This window comes from Gopherus flavomarginatus, chromosome 1, assembly GCF_025201925.1.
Source record: "Gopherus flavomarginatus isolate rGopFla2 chromosome 1, rGopFla2.mat.asm, whole genome shotgun sequence".
Classification (NCBI taxonomy): domain Eukaryota; kingdom Metazoa; phylum Chordata; order Testudines; family Testudinidae; genus Gopherus; species Gopherus flavomarginatus.
The window spans coordinates 67814428-67834863 of record NC_066617.1 but is presented as its reverse complement, the minus strand read 5'-3'; the positions used below and the strand labels follow the sequence as shown (position 1 = coordinate 67834863).

At 42.4% G+C, this 20436-nt stretch overlaps 1 protein-coding gene across 12 annotated transcripts in view; it reads left to right on the top strand.

Moving 5' to 3' along the window:
* GRIP1 (glutamate receptor interacting protein 1) overlaps positions 1 to 20436 on the top strand; it is a 584939-nt gene that overhangs the window by 411364 nt on the left and 153139 nt on the right. The gene's annotated exons all lie outside the window — the stretch shown is intronic.

Here is a 20436-nt window from a genome sequence, read left to right as displayed (position 1 = left end):
GAAGTGATTTTAGATGACTTAATTTGTGAAGGTGCCCACCTTGAGACACCTCTCACACCTATGAATGTTATATCCATCCAGACCACTTATGGACACAGTTACTCTCTCTAGATCAGTACCAAGTGGAGTGGAAAAATGGACCATATTTTTATGTTACTTGCTTTCTAGTTGCATTAATGTATTGCCATATGAGCCTTGCTGCCTGCCATTTCATGCAAGTGTAGAGAGAAGAGGAGTCGCTGTATTTGAGTGTTTCAGCATCAGAGCTATTTTTAGATTGAAAGGACCTTGGCAGTCCCTGAAGTAGTTTTAAAAAACCCACAAGAGTAGAGAGAAAGACATAAGAAAGTAGTGACTAATAAGGAAAAGTGTTGCTAGACATTTGTATCGCCAGTCAATGGCTGATAGACAATGCATGGTTCCAAAAGAGGGTGATTCATTTGGTCACGTACATCGGTGGTGGAAACAAAAGCCAGATTGATATGATGGTGAGGAAATCTCAGTGGAGCCAAGTTAGAGACTGCAACGTGATACCTAGTGAGACAGTAGCTCTGCATCATAAACCTCTTATGTCAAAGATTGCTGTGGTGCTTTAGACAAGAAGGGAACTAAGCTCAAAAGAAACAAGATTAAAGTACAGGAAATTAAGGGGAAGTGTAGCAGAGATATTTGTGCAAGCAGTACGTGATAAGCATCTGGAAAATGATTTGATGTCAGATGAAGAGAAGTGGAACCACTTCAAAAAGAATATGGGTTACAGAGAAGAGTTTTGTGGACAATGCAAACGGGGAAAACTGAGGGAAAGAGAGGAGTAATGAGGGATTGATGAAGTGCAGATAGTGATCTGAAACAAGAAAATGGCATGTAAAGAAAAATAAATGGATCAATCAAGTATAAATGAAAATGAATAAAAAGAAGTAAAGTGAGCTGCCAAGCAGGCAATGACAAAGGCCAAAGACAATGTTCTAGGCTTAGATGATTTACACTTCAGGCTGATAAACCACTCACAAGGGAAGGAGGGATGATATTGTGGCACCATTTGTAAAGGATAACCAGGGGAGACATCTAGGAAAACCTGAACAAGTAAAGAAGAGGTAGAAATAATACTTTGAGTCTCTTAAATGAAGCGAGCCACTTTTTGGTGGAGTTGCCAACATATGACCCTAATGTGGGGCCTGAGTCTGAGGAAGAGATGAGAATTACAGTCTAGATAACAAAGCAAACCTACTTTGCCTTGCAGGTTAAAACTTGGTGTACTCCATCCCTGAGCTCCTCTGAAGCATCCTTCTGTAGTGTCCAGCTCCTGTCACTGGACATTTACAGTAATTACCAGGTTTGCTATTCCCAAGGGAACAGTGTATACACAGCTTGATTGATACAGCTCAGAACCAGATCCTTTATAACACCTCAGTGCATAGATGTCTTTATAGTGAAATAATTGTAAGGTTATTGTCAAAGATAAAGAGATATTTAGAAAGGAGAAGGGAGACAGAAATTGAGTCTGAATTAACTCTTTTATTACACAGTGGTGAGAGAAAGGGTCAAATGGTGTCTAGGACCCTTAAGCAGGGCCCACACCCTCTCTCAACTTACTGGGTTTTAGAAACCATGTCCCCTAGCTAGCAAGTGCCGTTTTGTTGAGGGTTAGTCCCTCCATCGGGGTATGCCCGGTACAGTTCTGTTGCCATTGATTTACACAGCAAGGATAACAACACTTAATTACTCTTTCCCCAATGTCATAAACAGATAGTTAAGGGTTAATGTCTCTTTTACCTGTAAAGGGTTAACAAACAGTGAACCTGGAACACCTGACAAGAGGACCAATCAGGAGACAAGATACTTTCAGATCTCGGTGGAGGGAAGCCTTTGTTTGTGTTTTTTGGGTTTTGCTCTGTTCTCTCTGGGTTCTGAGAGGGGCCAGACATGTAAGCAGATTTCTCCAATCTTTCTGAAAAAAAGTCTCTTCTGTTCAATTTAGTAAGTACCAGTTAAAAAGGCGGTTTAGTCTTTTTGTTTGTTTTCTTTATTTGCAAATGTGTATTTTGCTGGAAGGATTTTAACTCTGTTGTTGTACTTGTATACTTAGGCTGGGAGGGAGGATCCCTCTGGTCTAGGTGAAGCTGAAAGACCCTGTAACATTTTCCATCTTGATTTTACAGAGATAAATTTTACTTTTATTTTCTTTCTTTAATTAAAAGCTTTTCTTTTAAGAACCTGTTTAATTTTTTTTGTTCTCTCTTGTGTAAGACTCAAGGGGAGGGGGTCTGCACGCACCAGGGAATTGGTGGGAGAAAGGAGAGAAGGGGGGAAGAAAAACCTGATTTCTCTCTGTGTTAGTATCATTGTCTCTCTCTCAGGGAGAGTCTGGGAGGGGGAGTGAAGAAGGGAGGAAGGTGGATTTCCTCTCTGTTTTAAGATTCAAGGAGCTGAATCACAGCGATCTCCTAGTGTAACCCAGGGAAGGGAGGATCTGGGAGGAAGAGAAGAGGGGAATGGTTTATTTCCCTTTGTTTTGAGACCCAAGGGGCTTTGGGTCTTGGGGTCCCCAGGGAAGGGTTTGGGGGCCAGAAAGTGCCCCAAAACACTATATTTTTGGGTGGTGGCAGCTCTACCATTTCTAAGCTAGTAATTAAGCTTAGAGGGGTTCATGCAGGTACCCCATCTTTTGGACGCTAAGGTTCGGAGTGGGGGTTCATACCTTGACACCTAATAACAAAGAAACTGAGAATCCAACACCAGCCAAAAGTGATCATTTTGGCAAGCAATCCCATCATGCTGAGCACCTAGGCAGGGTGGGTGTGCCCATGCAGACAGATCAGCTCCAGAAGTCCTCTTCCCCGGCTCATCACTAGATGTCAGGGGAGAGTTCATTCAGACTCTGCTTACACATGTAAAACAAAAGGTATAATACACTCCTTAGAGACTACACTTGGACATCCTTGTCTAAAGCATATTTTTACCTAAAGCTTCCTTTCAGCCTCACCAACCTACCTAGGTGGTATCTGCTGTTCATAGATGCAAAATGCGCTGTTCTTTTTGCCACCTCAGTGATGGACAAAGATGTGTCCTTTGCCTTCCCCTTATATTCCCCCAAACTCATTGTTTTTGTCCACAGAGTCAGTAAAGCCCATAGCATATTTCTCTGGTGACCAGTGATTTCATGTTAACTTCATATGTCTCTGTTCTTTATTAGTGTTCAGTTTAACGAATGTGAGGCCCACTGTGCAACATTACAATGCTTAATTTACATGTCAATTAGCTAGATGGACAAACACTCCTGGTTCTGAGAGAAAATCTGTCTCTGCCGATGACTCAGACCTAAGGCTGTGAGCTTGTCACATAGGTTGTGGAAGTCATGGATTCCGTGACTTTCTGTGACCTCCGTGAAATTCCACAGCTGCAATGGCCACTGTAGCTGACCTCATGATTGCCCGAGCAACTAACCCCGGGGCCAGCCACACCAGCTGCTCCTGGAGCCTCCCCGCGGACTGCTGCTCAGGTGGCCCTGCAGCCAGCCACACCGGCCATTGTTGGAGCAGCCCTGGGGACAGCCACACCAGCCACTGCTCTGCAGTCCCAACAGCTGGCCCCGGGGACTGCCAAAGCAGCAGCAGCTGCTGTGGCTTGCCCTGGGGACAACCTGAGCAGTGGCTAGTGGAGCTTGACCTGGGGATCCCCCAGTGCAGCAGCACCCCTGGGTCCCGCCCAGAGCAATGGGACCCTAGTTAAGATGTAGTCAGGGGTGTTTATAGTAAAAGTCATGGACAGGTCATGGGCCATAAATTTTTGTTTATTGCCCGTGACCTGTCCATGACTTTTACTAAAAATACCCATGACTAAATCTTAGCCTTACTCATATACCCTGAGAGTCAGTATCAAGATATTTTCAGTATATACACATAACTGCACAATATCATCAGTACATACATTTCACAACAATATGAATGATCAGTGTGACACCAGCTTTCATTTGATACCTTACAAGACACTACTTTATTTATGGATAAATACCATAAAAGTGGTATGTTACGTGTGGTAAGTTTGTCAGGCCTGCTAAAAGTTGCTAACAGATTCTGAACCTGTTGTCAGCTGGCGTCAGTGGGCTTCTGTGTCACACGAGGTGATGTGGGTCAATAGAGGTTTCAGGGGGAAACTGAATATAGAGATTAATGAAGCATGACAAAACCAGACCAACCAAGTACTGGGCAGCTGGGTTACAGAAGATGGCGAGCTTGAATGTGAAATATAGTCCAGACTAGGGAGTGCTGGAAGAGCGTGGAGTAATATCTCAGGTGTTGCATATACAAGTGTTTGCCACTAAGACTGAAAGCTCAATTATATAGAATAATAGTTCATCCAGTAATTCTGTACTGGTGCAGAAGCGTGGACGAATAAAAGACCGCAAGTGCAATGCCTATACAGGTAATTAAAATGAGATGTCTTCATGCAATAAAAAGAGTTACACGAAGGGACAAATTGCAAAATGACAGCATTATGCTGCAAGTTAGAGTTCATGATGTGGCTGACAAAATCCAGGAAGTGTAACCTCACCGTTCAGGCACATACAGTAACTCTTCACGTAACATTGTAGTTATGTTCGTGAAAAATGCGACTTTAAGCAAAATGCTGTTAAGTGAATCCAATTTCCCCATAAGAATTAATGTAAATAGCGGGGGTTAGGTTCCAGGGAAATTTTTTTTTTTTGCCAGACAAAAGGCATTATATACATTTTAAACAAGCAATTTAATACAGGTATTAAACAGGCTGGCAGCCCCCTATCAGCTCCCCTATGCCCCCCCCTCCAGTGCCTTCCGCCCGCTGGCGGATCCCACAGATCAGCGCCTTCCCCTTGCTACCCCCTGCCTGGGGCAATCAGCTGTCTTGCAGCATTCAGGAGGCTGGGGGAAGGAGCAAGGACGTGGCACGCAGCCTCCCCCTCCCTTAAGTGGGGAGTTACTGTACAGAGAATGAATGAAGAGGACCTTGTGCCAATAGCATGACAGGAGAAGGTGGTAGGAAAGAGGCCCCATGAAAGCTGAGGAAGCAATGGATGGATTGCATCAAAGGACATGGTGAGCAGGTGGATCTTAGTACACCTCTGACAGAGAAAGATGGCAGATGCTTGCACAACAATCCTACCCCAGACGATGAGATAAGGGGAAGTAGTAATAGTAGTAGTCCCTGAGTAAGCATTCACAAAAGCCCTAGCTCTTAAAGGAGTCAGGTACAGTCATCAGTAGCTGTAACTCAAATTAACCTCTCTGTACTCTGCCCCTCCTCCTCTTCCACCAGACACACACACACTTTTAGATCTTTGGCACACGGACACTTTTAGATTTTCAGAATATGGTGGAGTTGTTTGTTGGCTGAGATACTTTTTTTCATCTTATTCTGAAGGTTTTTTTGGTGCAAAGTCATTGCGATCACCATAACCCAATCAAAGGCCAAAATTAAGAGCTAATTTTTTCCATTCAGAGCCCCAACCCCACTCTTCTTTTGATATTGATTCCGCACACTATTTGTCTCCACGAAAGCAAAGCAGCAATATCTTTGTCCTCTAATACAAAGAATTCATCATCTGTATATTCTCTGGAGTGGGATCACTGCACATCAGCATACCTGTCATGACTGCTGTTTGGGGTCACTTATTTATCAAATCCCTGATTTTATGTCCTGCCCTATTTTTGTTCTATGCCAAATGTACATGGCTCTGAGAAGGGGCAATGGTAATCTAGACATTGCAACTTCAATCTGATCACCTAGATCAAATATTTTACTCTGCTTCTTGGGATGACATATCTCACCCACCAATTGCGGGATGGAAATATAATAGAACTTGCGCTGAAAGAGAACAGACTTAGAGAGAAGGAATTCTTCCTGCTTTGTATCTCTACAGTTTGTGTTGTTATCCTTGACATCCATATCCTACCCCAGTGTAGCCATCACTAACTAGCAGCCAGAGCTTTCCACAGGATGACAGAGGACAATCTTACATTAAAAAACACCCCACAAAGGGGTTTTTTTCCCTGGGAGAGGGCAGGAGGCCTAATCTACTATTCTCATACAGATTGCGCTTCCACCTTAATTGTGAGGTTGATCATCATGGGTTATGCTCATTTGTGTTATCTGTAGTGTTATCCTCGCTGGTGTTTTTGTTAAATTCTCCCAATATTGCTGTATCATCAGTGTGGCAATGATGGGAGCATTTTTGCAGAGTGGCAGCTTGCATTTCTAGCACTAACCCCATACAGACTGGTGTGATGCTTCCCAGGGGTAACCAGCGTTGTGAGCCACCTCATAATATGCCTTCTGAAGCCTAGATTTAATTAACAGGGTACTCTCATGGCTTGCAGAGTATAGAACACCTTACAGCGTTTTGCCACCAGACTTGCTGCGATTTTCTTTTGTGAGACAAGCACATTGTCAATTTGCTTTCTAGGTAAAGGATTCTTTGCACTCCAAGAAATACCATATCAATCCTGTCTTTATTCATAAACAGAATAAACCCTTGCTGCTTGTTTCTTACTGTAGATTTCCACTCTTGTAAATTTCACAGTCTCTGGATTCACACCTAGCTCAGTATGCAAATAAGCACACAGTATGAGACAAACACTACACAAGTGGCCAGACAGGGAGATAGATATCAGTTACCTCCTGCCTGAAAGGAACATCTCTGAGGTATGTCATCTCCTGGTGACCTGCCTTAAGTCCAAGACTGTGAGAATCTAATTTTCAGTATAGCTATATAATGCATTAAATATTGTCCAAAAACACATTTCACAATGATTATAATGTCCATTGGGCACCTGGCTTTCAGTAGTGGCTGCACATACCACTCTTTGGTGAACTATTATAGAATCATAAGACTGGAAGGGACCTCAAGAGGTCATCTAGTCCAGTTCCCGGCACTCATGGCAGTACTAATTATTATCTAGACCATCCCTGACAGGTGTTTGTGTAAGCTGCTCTTAAAAATCTCCAATGATGGAGATTCCACAGCCTCCCTAGCCAATTTATTCCCGTGCTTAACCACCCTGACAGTTAGGAAGTTTTTCCTAATGTCCAACCTAAACCTCCCATGCCCATTACTTCTTGTCCTATCTTCAGAAGTTAAGAAGAGCAATTCTTCTCCCTCCTCCTTGTAACGACCTTTTGTGTACTTGAAAACCGTTATCATGTCCACTCTCAGTCTTCTCTTTTCCAGACTAAACAAACCCACTTTTTTTCAATCTTCCCTCAGAGGACATGTTGACTTATATTTAGCTTGTGGTCCACTTTGACCGCCAGATCCCTTTCTGCATTACTCCTTCCTAAGCAGTCATTTCCATTTTTTATGTGTGCCACTGATTGTTCCTTCCTAAGTGGAGTATTTTGCATTTGTCCGTATTGAATTTCATCCTATTTACTTCAGACCTTTTCTCCAGTTTCTCCAGATCATTTTGAATGATAATCCTATCCTTCAAAGCACTTGCAACCCCTCCCAGCTTGGTATCGTCTACAAACTTTATAAGTGTACTCTCTATGTCATTATCTAAATCATTGATGAAGATATTGAACAGAACTGGACCCAGAACTGACCCCTGCGGGACCCCACTTATTATGCCCTTCCAGAATGACTGTGAACCACTCATAGCTACTCTCTGGGAACAGTTTTCCAACCAGTTATGCACCTACCTTATTGTCGCTCCATCTAGGTTGCATTTCCCTAGTTCCTTTATGAGAAGGTCATGCGAGACAGTATCAAAAGCTTTACTAAAGTAAAGATATACCACATCTACCACTTCCCCCTATCCACAAGCCTTGTTACCCTGTCAAAGAAAGCTATCAGGGTGGTTTGACACAATTTGTTCTTGACAAATCCATGCTAACTGTTACTTCACCTTATTATCTTCTAGATGTTTGCAAATTGATTGCTTAATTATTTGCTCCATTATCTTTCTGGATACAGAAGTTAAGCTGACTGGTTTGTAATTACCCAGTTGTCCTTATTTCCCCTTTTATAGATTGGCACTATATTTACCCTTTTCCAGTCTTCTGAAATCTCTCCCATCTTCCATGACTTTTCAAAGATAATCGCTAATGGCTCAGATATCTCCTCAGTCAGCTCCTTGAGTATTATAGGATGCATTTCATCAGGCCTGGGTGACTTGAAGACATCTAACTTGTCTACATAATTTTAACTTATTCTTTCCCTATTTTAGCCTCTGATCCTAACTCTTTTTCACTGGCATTCACTATGTTAGATGTCCAATCACCACCAACCTTCTTGGTAAAACTGAAACAAAGAAGCCATTAAGCACCTCTGCCAGGGCCGGCTCCAGGCACCAGCAAAGAAAGCAGGTACCTGGGGCAGCCAATAGAAAGAGATGGCACTCAATCTGTTGTTGGGGCGGCACTTTCAGGGCAATGATGGCGGCAGCTCAGTCGGCCTCCTTCAGTCTTCAGCGGCAATTCAGCGGCAGGTTCTTCACTCCCTGTCTTCCTCTTCAGCAGCACTTCAGTGGCAGCTCTATTGAGTTTTTCTTTCTTTTTTCTTTTTCTTTTTTTTTTTTCGCCGCTTGGAACTGCACAAAAGCTGGAGCCGGCCCTGACCTCTGCCATTTCCACATTTTCTGTTATCATTTTTCCTCCCTCATTGATAATGGGCTTACCCTGTCCTTGGTCTTCCTCTTGCTTCTAATGTATTTGTACAATGTTTTCTTGTTACCCTATATGTCTCTAGCTAGTTTGATCTCATTTTGTGGCTTGGCCTTTCTAATTTTGTCCCTGCATACTTGTGTTATTTGTTTATATTCATTCTTTGTAATTTGACCTAGTTTCCAGTTTTTGTTGGACTCTTGTTTGATTTTTTGATCATTGAAGATCTCCTAGTTAGGCCAGGGTGGTCTCTTGCCATACTTCCTGCCCACTGGGATAATTAGCTCTTATTCCCTTAATAATGTCTCCTGAAAAATGCCAACTGTCTTCAACTGTTTTCCCCCTTAGACTTGCTTCCCATGAGATCTTACCTACCAACTCATGGAGTTTGCTAAAGTCTGCTGTCTTGAAATTCATTGTCTTTATTTTGCTGTTCTTCCTCCTACCATTCCTTAGAATCACGAACTCTACCATTTTATGATCACTTTCATCCACTCTGCCTTCAACTTTCAAATTCTCAACCTATTTGTCAAAATCTAATCTAGAACAGCCTCTCCCCTAGTAGCTTTCTTCAAATAAAAAATTGTCTTTAATACATTCCAAGAATTTGTTGGATAATCTGTGCCCTGCTGTGTTATTTTCCCAATAGATGTCTGAGTAGTTGAAGTCTCCCATCACCAGCAAGTTCTGTGCTTGGATGATTTTGTTTAGTTGTTTATAAAAAGCCTCATCTACCTCTTTTTCCTGTTTAGGTGGTCTGTAGTAGACTCCTACCATGACATCACCCTTGATTTTTACCCCTTTTTTCCTTACCTAGAGACTTTTTTTAACAAGTCTGTCTCCTATTTCCATCTCAACCTCAGTCCAAGTGTATACATTTTTTAATATATAAGGCAACACCTCCTCCCTTTTTCCCCTGCCTACCCTTCCTGAGCAAGCTGTATCCTTCTGTACCAATATTCTAGTCATGCATATTATTCCACCAAGTCTCTGTGATGCCAACTATGTCATAGTTGTGTTTATTTACTAGCATTTCGAGTTCTTTCTGCTTATTCCCCATACTTCTCGCATTAGTTTACAGTATTCTGTAGATATCTGACCCATGGGATCCCTGTACAGCCCTATGAACCCCTGTGCCCTCTGCTAGTTGGTGTGAAATGGTCTTGTGTCACGGCTGGGCCCAGACAAGACAGTAATTTAAAAACCTCACAGATTAGCAGTTGGTTAGAACTCTCACTGTTGCTAGCATTGGTGAAACTGCATTGCTGCTTGAACAATATTGGGAGAATTTGACAAAAACCTCACTGTAGATGAGGCTTTTGTGTGGACAGGAAAGAAATGTTATAAATATGTTAGGGAATAATGTTTTAACCTTGGTCAATATCAAAACTAAAACATGGTTCCCTAATCTGTATGTGTGGTTTTTAACCAAACGAACTAAGAAGGTTTGAGTTACACTGATGTTTCGCTATTATGTTTAAACACAAAAAGAACAAGTAGTTCTTGTGGCACCTTAGAGACTAACAAATTTATTTGAGCATAAGCCTTTGTGGGCTAAAACCCACTTCATCAAATGCATGCAGTGGCAAATACAGTAGGAAGATATATATACACAGAGGATATGAAAAAATGGGTGTTGCCATACTAACTATAACAAGAGTAATCAGTTAAGGTGGGCTATTATCAGCAGGAGAAAAAAAACTTTTGTAGTGATAATGAGGATGGTCCATCCCACCTTAACTGATTACTCCTGTTATAGTTAGGATGGCAATAACCATTTTTCATGTCCTCTGTATATATATATATCTTCCAACTGTATTTTCCACTGCATGCGTCCAATGAAGTGGGTTTTAGCCCACGAAAGTTTATGATCAAATAAATTTGTTAGTCTCTAAGGTGCCACAAGTACTCCTGTTCTTTTTGCTGATACAGACTAACATGGCTACCACTCTGAAACCTGTCACCATGCAAAGCACTGCATTTAGCCGTATGAAGTGGAAATCCATCAACTTCATGAAAAAACTTGTACAGATACAGACAGACATCATCTTCCTTTCTAAATGCAAACAGATGGACATCATACCAAAAGGACTGAAGGTAAAAAATCCATTACAATCTACATACCACACAGACTAGGCTGACAGATTGTGCTACACACTCTCAAAGAAACTGCGGAAGCACCTGATCAACATCCTGTACAGCAAGCAGGGAAAGATCAAGAATGAGCTCTCAAAACTGGATACTCTCATAAAAAAAACAACTTTCCACATAAACTTCGTTGTGGCTGGACTTCACAAAAACTAAACAAGCCCATTTATAACACACACTTTGCTTCTTTACAAAGGTAACAGGACACTAAACTATCTAAACTACTACATGCCACAAGGGGCCACAACAGTGGTTACCTTAACCCACCCAACAATATTGTCAGTCTATCCAGTTATACTCTTAGCCTAGCAGAAGAATCTGTCCTATCTTGGGGCCTCTCCTTCTGCCCCTCCACCCCCACGAACATGATACAGTTCTGTGGTGACCTAGAATCCTATTTTCTACATCTCTGACTCAAGGAATATTTCCTACACACCTCTGAACAGTATACTAACAGAAACCTTCCTACCAACACTACAAAAAGAAGGATTCTGCGTAGACTCCTCCTGAAGGTCGAAACAACAGACTGGACTTATACAAAGAGTGCTTCCACTGATGTGCATGGGCTGAAATTGTGGAAAAGCAGCATCACTTGCCTCATAATCTCAGCCATGCAGAACACAACGCCATCCACAGCCTCAGGAACAACTCTGACATCCATAATCAAAAAGGCTGACAAAGGAGGTGCTGTCGTCATCATGAATAGGACGGAATATGAACAAGAGACTGCAAGGCAGCTTTCTAACTCCACATTCTACAGGCCTTTACTCTCTGATCCCACTGGGGGTTACCAAAAGAAACTACAACATCTGCTCAAGAAACTCCCTGAAAAAGCACAAGAACAGATCTGCACAGACACACCCCTAGAAGCCTGACTGGGGTATTCTGTCTGCTACCCAAGATCCATAAACCTGGAAATCCTGAATGCCCCATCATCTCAGGCATTGGCATCCTGACAGCAGATTTGTCTGTCTATGTAGACTCTCTCCTCAGGCTCTACGCTATCAGTACTCTTAGCTGGCTTTGAGACACCACTGACTTCCTGAGGAAACTACAATCCGTTGGTGATCTTCTAGAAAACACCATCCTGGCCACTGTGGATGTAGAAGCCCTGTACACCAACATTCCACACAAAGATGGACTACAAGCAATCAGGAAGAATATCCCCAATAATGTCACGGCAAACCTGGTGACTGAACTTTGTGACTTTGTCCTCACCCACAACTATTTCACATTTGGGGACAATGTATACTTTCAATTAGCAGCACTGCTATGGGTACCTGCATGGCCCCACAGTATGCCAACATTTTTATGGCTGACTTAGAACAACGCTTCCTCAGCTCTCATCCCCTAATGCCCCTACTCTACTTGCACTACATTGATGACAACTTCATCATCTGGACCCATGGAAAAGAAGCCCTTGAGGAATTCCACCATGATTTCAACAATTTCCATCCCACCATCCACCTCAGCCTGGACCAGTCCACCCAAGAGAGCCACTTCGTGGACGCTACAGTGCTAATAAGCGATGGTCACAGAAACACCACCCTATACCGGAAACCTACTAACCGCTATGCTTACCTACATGCCTCCAGCTTTCATCCAGATCACACCACATGATCCATTGTCTGCAGCGAAGCTCTAAGATACAACCGCATTTGCTCCAACCCCTCAGACAAAGACAAACACCTACAAGATCTCAATCAAGCATTCTTACAACTACAGTACCCACCTGCTGAAGTGAAGGAACAGATTGACAGAGCCAGAAGAGTACCTAGAAGTCACCTGCTACAGGACAGCCCAACAAAGAAAGTAACAGAATGCCACCAGCCGTCACCTTCAGCCCCGAACTAAAACCTCTCCAGCACATCATCAAGGATCTGCAACCTATCCTGAAAGATGATCCCTCACACTCACAGATCTTGGGAGACAGGCCAGTCCTCGCTTACAGATAGCCCCCCATCCTGAAGCAAATATTCACCATCAACCATACACCATACAGCACAAACACTAAACCAGGAACCTATCCTTGCAACAAAGCCTGTTGCCAACTCTGTCCACATATCTATTCAGGGGACACCATCATAGAACCTAATCACATTAGCCACATTATCTGAGGCTCGTTCACCAGCACATCTGCCAATGTGATATATGTCATCATGTACCAGCAATGCCCCTCTGCCATATACATTCACCAAACCAGACAGTCTCTATGCAAAAGAATAAGTGGACACAAATCAGACATCAAGAATTATAACATTAAAAAACCAATCAGAGAACACTTCAACCTCTCTGGTCACTTGATTATAGACCTCAAAGTCACACTACTCCAACCAAAAAAACTTGAAAAACAGACTCCAACAAGAAACTGCAGAATTGGAATTAATTTGCAAACTGGACACCATTAAATTAGGCTTGAATAAAGACTTGGAGTGGATGTGTCATTACACAAAGTAATACCTATTTCCCCACGCTAATTTTTTTACTCCTACTGTTACTTACACCTTCTTGTCAACTATTGGAAATGGACCATCCTCATTATCTCTACAAAAGTTTTTTTTCTTCTGCTGATAATAGCCCACCTTAGCTGATTACTCTCGTTATAGTTAGTATGGCAAACCCATTTTTTCAAGTCCTCTGTGTATATATATCTTCCTACTGTATTTTCCACTGCATGCAAGAAAGCTTTATGGTCAAATAAATTTGTTAGTCTCCAAGGTGCCACAAGTACTCCTCGTTCTTTTTGCTGATACAGACTAACACAGCTACCACTCTGAAACATGTTTGAACATAGTTATTTTTCTAGAGTAGGGAGGCCCTTACATGCCATCATTGTTAACGGTTTCACTTTTGAAATCTACTAATGAATTTATTCTAGTAGGGCTCGATGACCCTGTCATGTACTTAATGTTTCTTTCCTTCATTTGAAAGGACTTCCATAAAAATAACAGTGCAAATTTTACTCTGCAGTGTTTCCAATAGTCTGCCAAATATATTTTTGTTACCAGGTTAAATTATACACTTGTGACTCCTTTTAAAAATGTAGAAGTGTTCTCTTTCTACTAGCTAAATTCAGTTGGACTCTCCTGGGGCATACATGGGATTCTTTTTTCATATCTTGATTTTTTTATGTATTCATGTTGGGAGTGAATTTATGAAAGACCCATATTGACAGCCCTAGAGACAGAAGCCCTCTGTCCACACAATGGGAAAGCACAAGTAACAACTTCACTATCTTTGCCATGCTGTCCCACCAACTCGGTGTGTCTCATTCCTGACCTGGACAGGTGGCTTCTAAGATATCAGCCTGCATACCAAAGACTTGCAGAAATGTACCTGACACCTATTAATCCATGGACTAAGCCTTTTAGCTGAGTGTAGGGGGAAATCTGTGCTGCCATGTCCCAAAGTTACCCCCCAGGCATTTTAAATGAATAAAACAATTGGGTCCTGTTTTTTGTGTTTTATATTTGATTGTAAAATATTGTCTTTCAGCTCCTTAAGTACATGACTTAGGTCAGATCCACATGAGAAACATTGACCAGTAAAGCAATGTCAGTTAGGTAGTATGATATTTTTTTTTTAATGACACAATTTCTATACTGACAAAAGCCCTATTGTAGACACAATTATACCAACATAAAAGTGGTTTTGCTGGTATAACTTATTTTGCAGGATAAATTATGCAGGCAAAAGCAATGTTTTGCTGATATAAGCTACATCAACACTAAGAGGCTTTTGCCAATATAGTTATACTGGCAGAAATGTTTAGAGTAGGTGTAGGCCTTGGTCATCTCTCATTCTTTTACTGTAACGTGACTTGTCAGTTTTCATTTTGCTGCAGCTTGGCAAGCTGTGGTCATCAGTAGAGGCACTGGAGCTGTCTGTCTGCAGACTTAGAGAGACAGCTCTGTATTGGTTTATGTTTGATTCATATTTTCAAGGATTTCTTCACAGCAGAAGGATTTGAAATTTTTTAAATGAAAGCTTGGATTTTGCAGAAATTAATGGTACTCATCCAGGAAAAGATCCCTATTCACCATACTTGAATGAAGTTTTCAAATCCTATCCATAACCTTTCTATATTTCTCTCTCCCGAGACTGCCAGAAAACCATGCCTGCCAACAATGAGCTGAAAGCATTAGGAGCCATGAAGTCTATCCAGTTTAAGAAGCTAGTCTATATTTTTGAACAACCCTCTAAATCCCTATGTGATCTGTTATTAAGACACAAAAGAGGCCCATTTAGAATGTAAAATCAAAATGCCTCTCTTGCAGAAATTCTGCTGATTTGTGGAGGAAATTCCCACAGGTACTGCATTGTCAAAATCCTTCATAGATTTCCCTTATTAATTAGTCATGTCTTAAGGTCAAAAATAAGCAGCAGGAACAAGTGATTTTTTAACTTCCATGGGCTTTTAGTCGCCGCACAGAATAATTCACTAAACTGCAAATATATTTCCTGAAAATCTAGACTTTCTAGTATTTTCTTGAAACTAATGAAAACCCAGCTTTCATTGAAAGGAATGAAAAATGCACACTAAATGTTTAGAAGCAGCACATATGTTTTTATATATTAATTGAATATACTTTTGAGTAAATGTTCTCTCCGTTTGTAGTTTTGTGAAAATCTCTCTTGTTCTTTTTCTGAGAAGAGAATGATTCAATTAATTTTTGTTGCTTTCTGTTCATTAACACATAATATTTACATCAACTTGATGAAGATCAAAAGATGAAAATCAATTTATTTTCTTTAATTGGACAAATACCCACAAAGGTCAGATTTAAAATTTGAGCCATGAGTGGAACTTCTACTGTAATCATGATCCTATTCTTCTTGAAGAAATAATCTTCTCATAGTATCTCTTGGATTTCACTTGGCGTGCAACTCAGTCTACCTTGTTATACCGGTATTTGTGACCATTGTATTTGGACACCCGTTCTGTTATCACTGAAATTTTCTTGTCCCAAGATGGTGATTACTTACAGTTCTGTGGTGTGCAGGACAGATTTTGGCCTCAGAACACCAATAAGACCCTAATGAAAAGCAGGCTCATTGAATTATGGGATTGCAGCAGTGTAACTGAGAGAAGCATTCAGCTCAAGAGTTGTTGTTGTTTTTAAATAACATTGTTTTCAAAGCTCAGTTGTTATAGTAGATACTCAATTATATATTTGTTGCCCAAGTACTGTGCTGAGTAAAAATCAGGAAATATAAAGGACACTTTTTGTCTATAGTAGAATGGCACATATTGGTTAAATCCACACCCGTGCCGACTCTTACCTGGTAAGCTTAACTTACTTACTCAAGGGCAACTTATTCGCCTTAGACTGTAAGCTCATGAACACTACTCACAGTTTGTAAAACACATATGTAAGTTTTTGCATGCTCAGCGCCCTGTACTGTAACTTCTTTGGGGCAGAGACTTTCTTTTTATTGTGTGTGTGTATACTAAGTTTACTGTAATAGCACCCAATCCCTCACTGGGGCCTGCAGATGCTATTGCATTACTATTATTATTATTATTTATTACTGGTGGCTTCAGAAAAAGTTCTAAAATGTATTTGAAAAGCTGAAACATTAGCATTTACAAACTTTGTCATATTTTCTTTCTTAACCTTTGGCCTTAAAATAATTGTTTTGGTTCATATCACAGATCAGTTTTGATGATATATTACCAGTTTGTGTAATACTTTTGGATGGTGTAATAGGATGTACAAACCCCACACTGGACTGGAAGGGATTAAAGGAAAGTACGGTACCCAGCTAGCCCCACCCATCCATCCCCATAGAGGATGCTCCAGTTGGAGAAAGGGTTGAAAAGGGAACAACCTAGATCAGACTGGGGAGGCTGGGTTGGAGGACAGACCTCTCCTGAATACTCCTGACAAGAGCACCAGAGAAGCCTCTCTCAGGGACTAGAACTATATGGTAAGCCCAGTTGGGGCTAATGGTTTGGTTGCCTTTTCTTTTCACCTTATATTGGACTGGAAGCTAGAGAAGACCAGCAGATGGTAGGAAGTGACCCAACAAGGGTAACTTAGAGGGCACCTTCGAGGGCAGATGCTACCAACCCTCCTAGGGCCCTGGGTCCAAGCTCAGTGGAGTGGGAGGCTTGGGTTCCCCTACCACTGCGCACCTCGCCACACCTCTGATTAAAAGAGGGCCTGGACTGCAAGACTTGCCTCCTGGGAGGGTGGCACTAATTGCACTAATCAATAGACCTGCTAAACCCACCAAGGACTCTATTATATTTGGTGGAGAGTGTGGGCATCATAGTGTCCCAGGCCTCATAGTAGACCAGAAAGGAGGTGGGGAAAAAAGAAAGGGATGGATATAGAGAAACTGCTAAAATGGGTTCTTGAAAACCAGCAACAGCAGAGCCAACTGCTCCAGCAGCTCACTGCCCAGCAACAGCAGTAGATGGCACAGCAGCAGGAACAGCAGCAACTAGTCCAGCAGGTGGCAAAGCTCTTACAACCACCCGAGGCAACCTTGAGTTTAACTATTGGTTGGAGGAACTCTGATAAAAGCCCAGGTATCCAGGTGAAGCTAACTAAAATGGGGCCCATGGATGACCATGAGGCATTCCTGGTCACATTGGAGAGCGTGGCTGTCATGGACCAAGGAGAGCACCAACAGTGAATACAATATTAACCACACCTGGTTCCCTCTTTACTGCCCTGTATCTCTATGACCAGGGGTGTGCACACCTGAATGATCGATCATCTTTAAGTGTATGGTATACCTTCTTAGCAGTATTGTCAATAATTACAGCGTACATTCTTCTCCCTGTCGCAATTCTCCACCAAAAATGTTATGCTTAAACAAAGCACATGAGATCTTCTATACAGGAGAAGGCAACATGCCACATTTATTGAGAATAAAGCAATTAGCATATGCTTTTCAGTCACACACACTCACCAGGTACACAGCCCCACCAGTCAATGTTTATAGTTACCAGTCCAGAGTCTGGATCAATCTAGTGGCCAGCCGGATTGGTCGCAGATTGGAGCCAGGCTCTGTTAGTCACGATCCGATGCTCCTGGAATAGTGGCAAGACGAACCCAAAGTCCCATAGCAAAGCACCCTGTTCTTATAGTCTTTTTTCTCTGTTGAAATCTATGGATTTTCCCATGTCAGTTTATGACCGGTTACTCCTTAATTGGTGTTATCTTTTGATGTAAACATTCCAAAACACCTCAGAGAGGGTCATCCTGTCCCCGATTTGATTTAATCAATCGACTTTAGGTGTGCCAGCCTCCACCTCATGGTCATCAGTCTTCCCTCCTCAATCATGGATGTGCAGTGATGGTTCACTGGTGTCAATAAGTCTCGATAAGTGTCTTTGCTCCTCCTTTCTTGACTATCTGGTTAACAATGGCCTTCATGCCTTCTCTTTTCCTGATGCATGCATTCCTCATTCACACAAACAGTCTTTTACAGAGATCTTTGAGAATACAAACAGCAGTATTTTATATCCAGCAAAAAGACATTGTAAATTAAACCTTGCTAAGTTTTATAACCAAAACAAGTCACATTGAGACCCAAGCCTTCAACATTCCTTTAATCTACTTAACATAGACAGAATACAGGATCCTGTCTCTTACTAACTAAACCTTAAAACGAAGAACTAAAAAGGGCCCAATTCGTAGTGCATATGGGAAAAAGAATCCCATAGTCCCAGAGGGTCATTCCTTTCTGCTATTCAAAAAGGGTGTCTGGCAAGATGAAGTCAAATCATACATTAATTCTCATAGTACAATTATAAAATCCTGCTTCTACACTAGGATGCTCTGTTGGCCCCCTACTTGACTGGACTGTCCTGAGAGGTACATCAGAGTCTTCAAGTGACAACTGGTCAGGACTACTCTCATGTCAAAGCAGCCATCCTAGATGCCTCCAGCATCTCACTAGAAACCTACCAACAGCAGTTCCACCTTGAGAAATTTTTCCCTGTGCACAGACATAGGCCATTGCCCAGACTCTGAAGAAACACTGCTGGCGATGGCTCCAGTCAGAGATGTGTACAGGAGACCAGGTGACAGAAAAGCTCATTGTAGAACAATTCACTTAAATCCTTCCAGAGGGGGCGTGCAAGTGGGTGGTAAGACATTGGTCAGAAACTTTGGCCAAGGCAGTGTCATTGGCAGAGATTTACCTGATGTCCCTTGGGCTAGAGGCATAAACACCAAAAGTCAGTCTATGAAGCCCCAGTCCCCGCAGAGTACCAATGCCCAAACTCCAACAAAGGTAATTAGGGAGGCTTGGACACACAGCTCTAGTGGAGGAGGGCACAAAGGCCAAGAGAAGAGCCTGGAAGTCCGCCCTCCACTGACCAAGAGGTTGGCCTGGCTGAACGACCTTATCCAAAGGGATTTCTCCCCTTGAGAGAATCAACAGAGAGACCAATTCCTCCCACCGGGAGCTGTTTTGTATGTGTTCAGTAAGGACATTTCAGAAAGGGCTTCTTATTCATGGACTGTGATTATGAGCAGGCCTGGACGGCCGATAACAGGGCTTGGAAGAGGGGCCCTGGGAAGATCTTGGTCCCAGTACAAATGAATGGTGTAGCAGTATGTGGTTGATGAAACTCATTCTGTAGTCAGACTTTGGTCTGGGAGAGGCTCCTGAGGACGGGAGGTACAACTGGGACATAATATATCTCTAGTGTATCCATGGAGATGTACAGTTCTATCCAAACAGAAATACAACTGGCCATGGAAGAATATACTGAAATGATGCAGGCTGGATTGGCAAAAGACCTGGCCTACCTAGTCATACTTGGGCACAACTAGAAGTTCTTTGAAGAAGTGGTCAAAGGGTGGTGAGACGCCACTGTAAAAAGGCAGAGCTGAAGCCGGAAGACTCAGGAAGGCAGGGGTAGCCACGGTGGCCAAGAGGGGGCCATAAGAAGGAAGGGGCTCAGAGGACCAACACCCTCAGGTAGGACCATCTTCAAGGATAAAGAACCCACTGCCTGAATCCAACCGAGGCCATAAGCATTTGCCGCCACCTTTCAACCTAGACCTGCTGTCCATTGAGGAGGGATTTGTGGAAGAAAGAAGAAATGCCCTGACCCTCAGCAGTGTTTATGAGCAACTTGCCCACGCAGGTGGTAAAGCACTAGACCTGCAGCAGTTGAAACAGTGGCCTCATTTTTAACTGATAGGGGAGACGGCATACCAGGCAATGAAGGGTCCTAAGACAGGAAAAACAAGAAATTCTGGAAGAGGGTGCTGCAGTTTTCCCAAACAGCCCCATGTGGAGGTCACTTGGTGAGGAAGAAGACTCTTGACAGTGTGACCATGAGGTTCTGCTGGCCAGGCATCCATGAAGAGATGTGAGAATATTGTGCTTGGTGTCTATAATGTCAGTGGACAGGCCAGAAATAGGTCCCAAAAGCCCTCCTGGTACCACTATCCATTGTGGAAGTACCCTTCAAGAGAACAGGCGTAGACGTGATCGGCCTGTAGAGAAGTCTGCAGCAGGGCACAAATACCTACTGGTAATCTTGGACTATGCCACCAGATACCCCAAGACCTTCCTATCCAGTCAGGAACAGGAGCTGTTGTTGTTCATGTTAGCAAATCCCCAAGTCTAAAGAAAAAGAAGACCTTCTCTGCACCATGGGGGCTATATCAGTTTGAA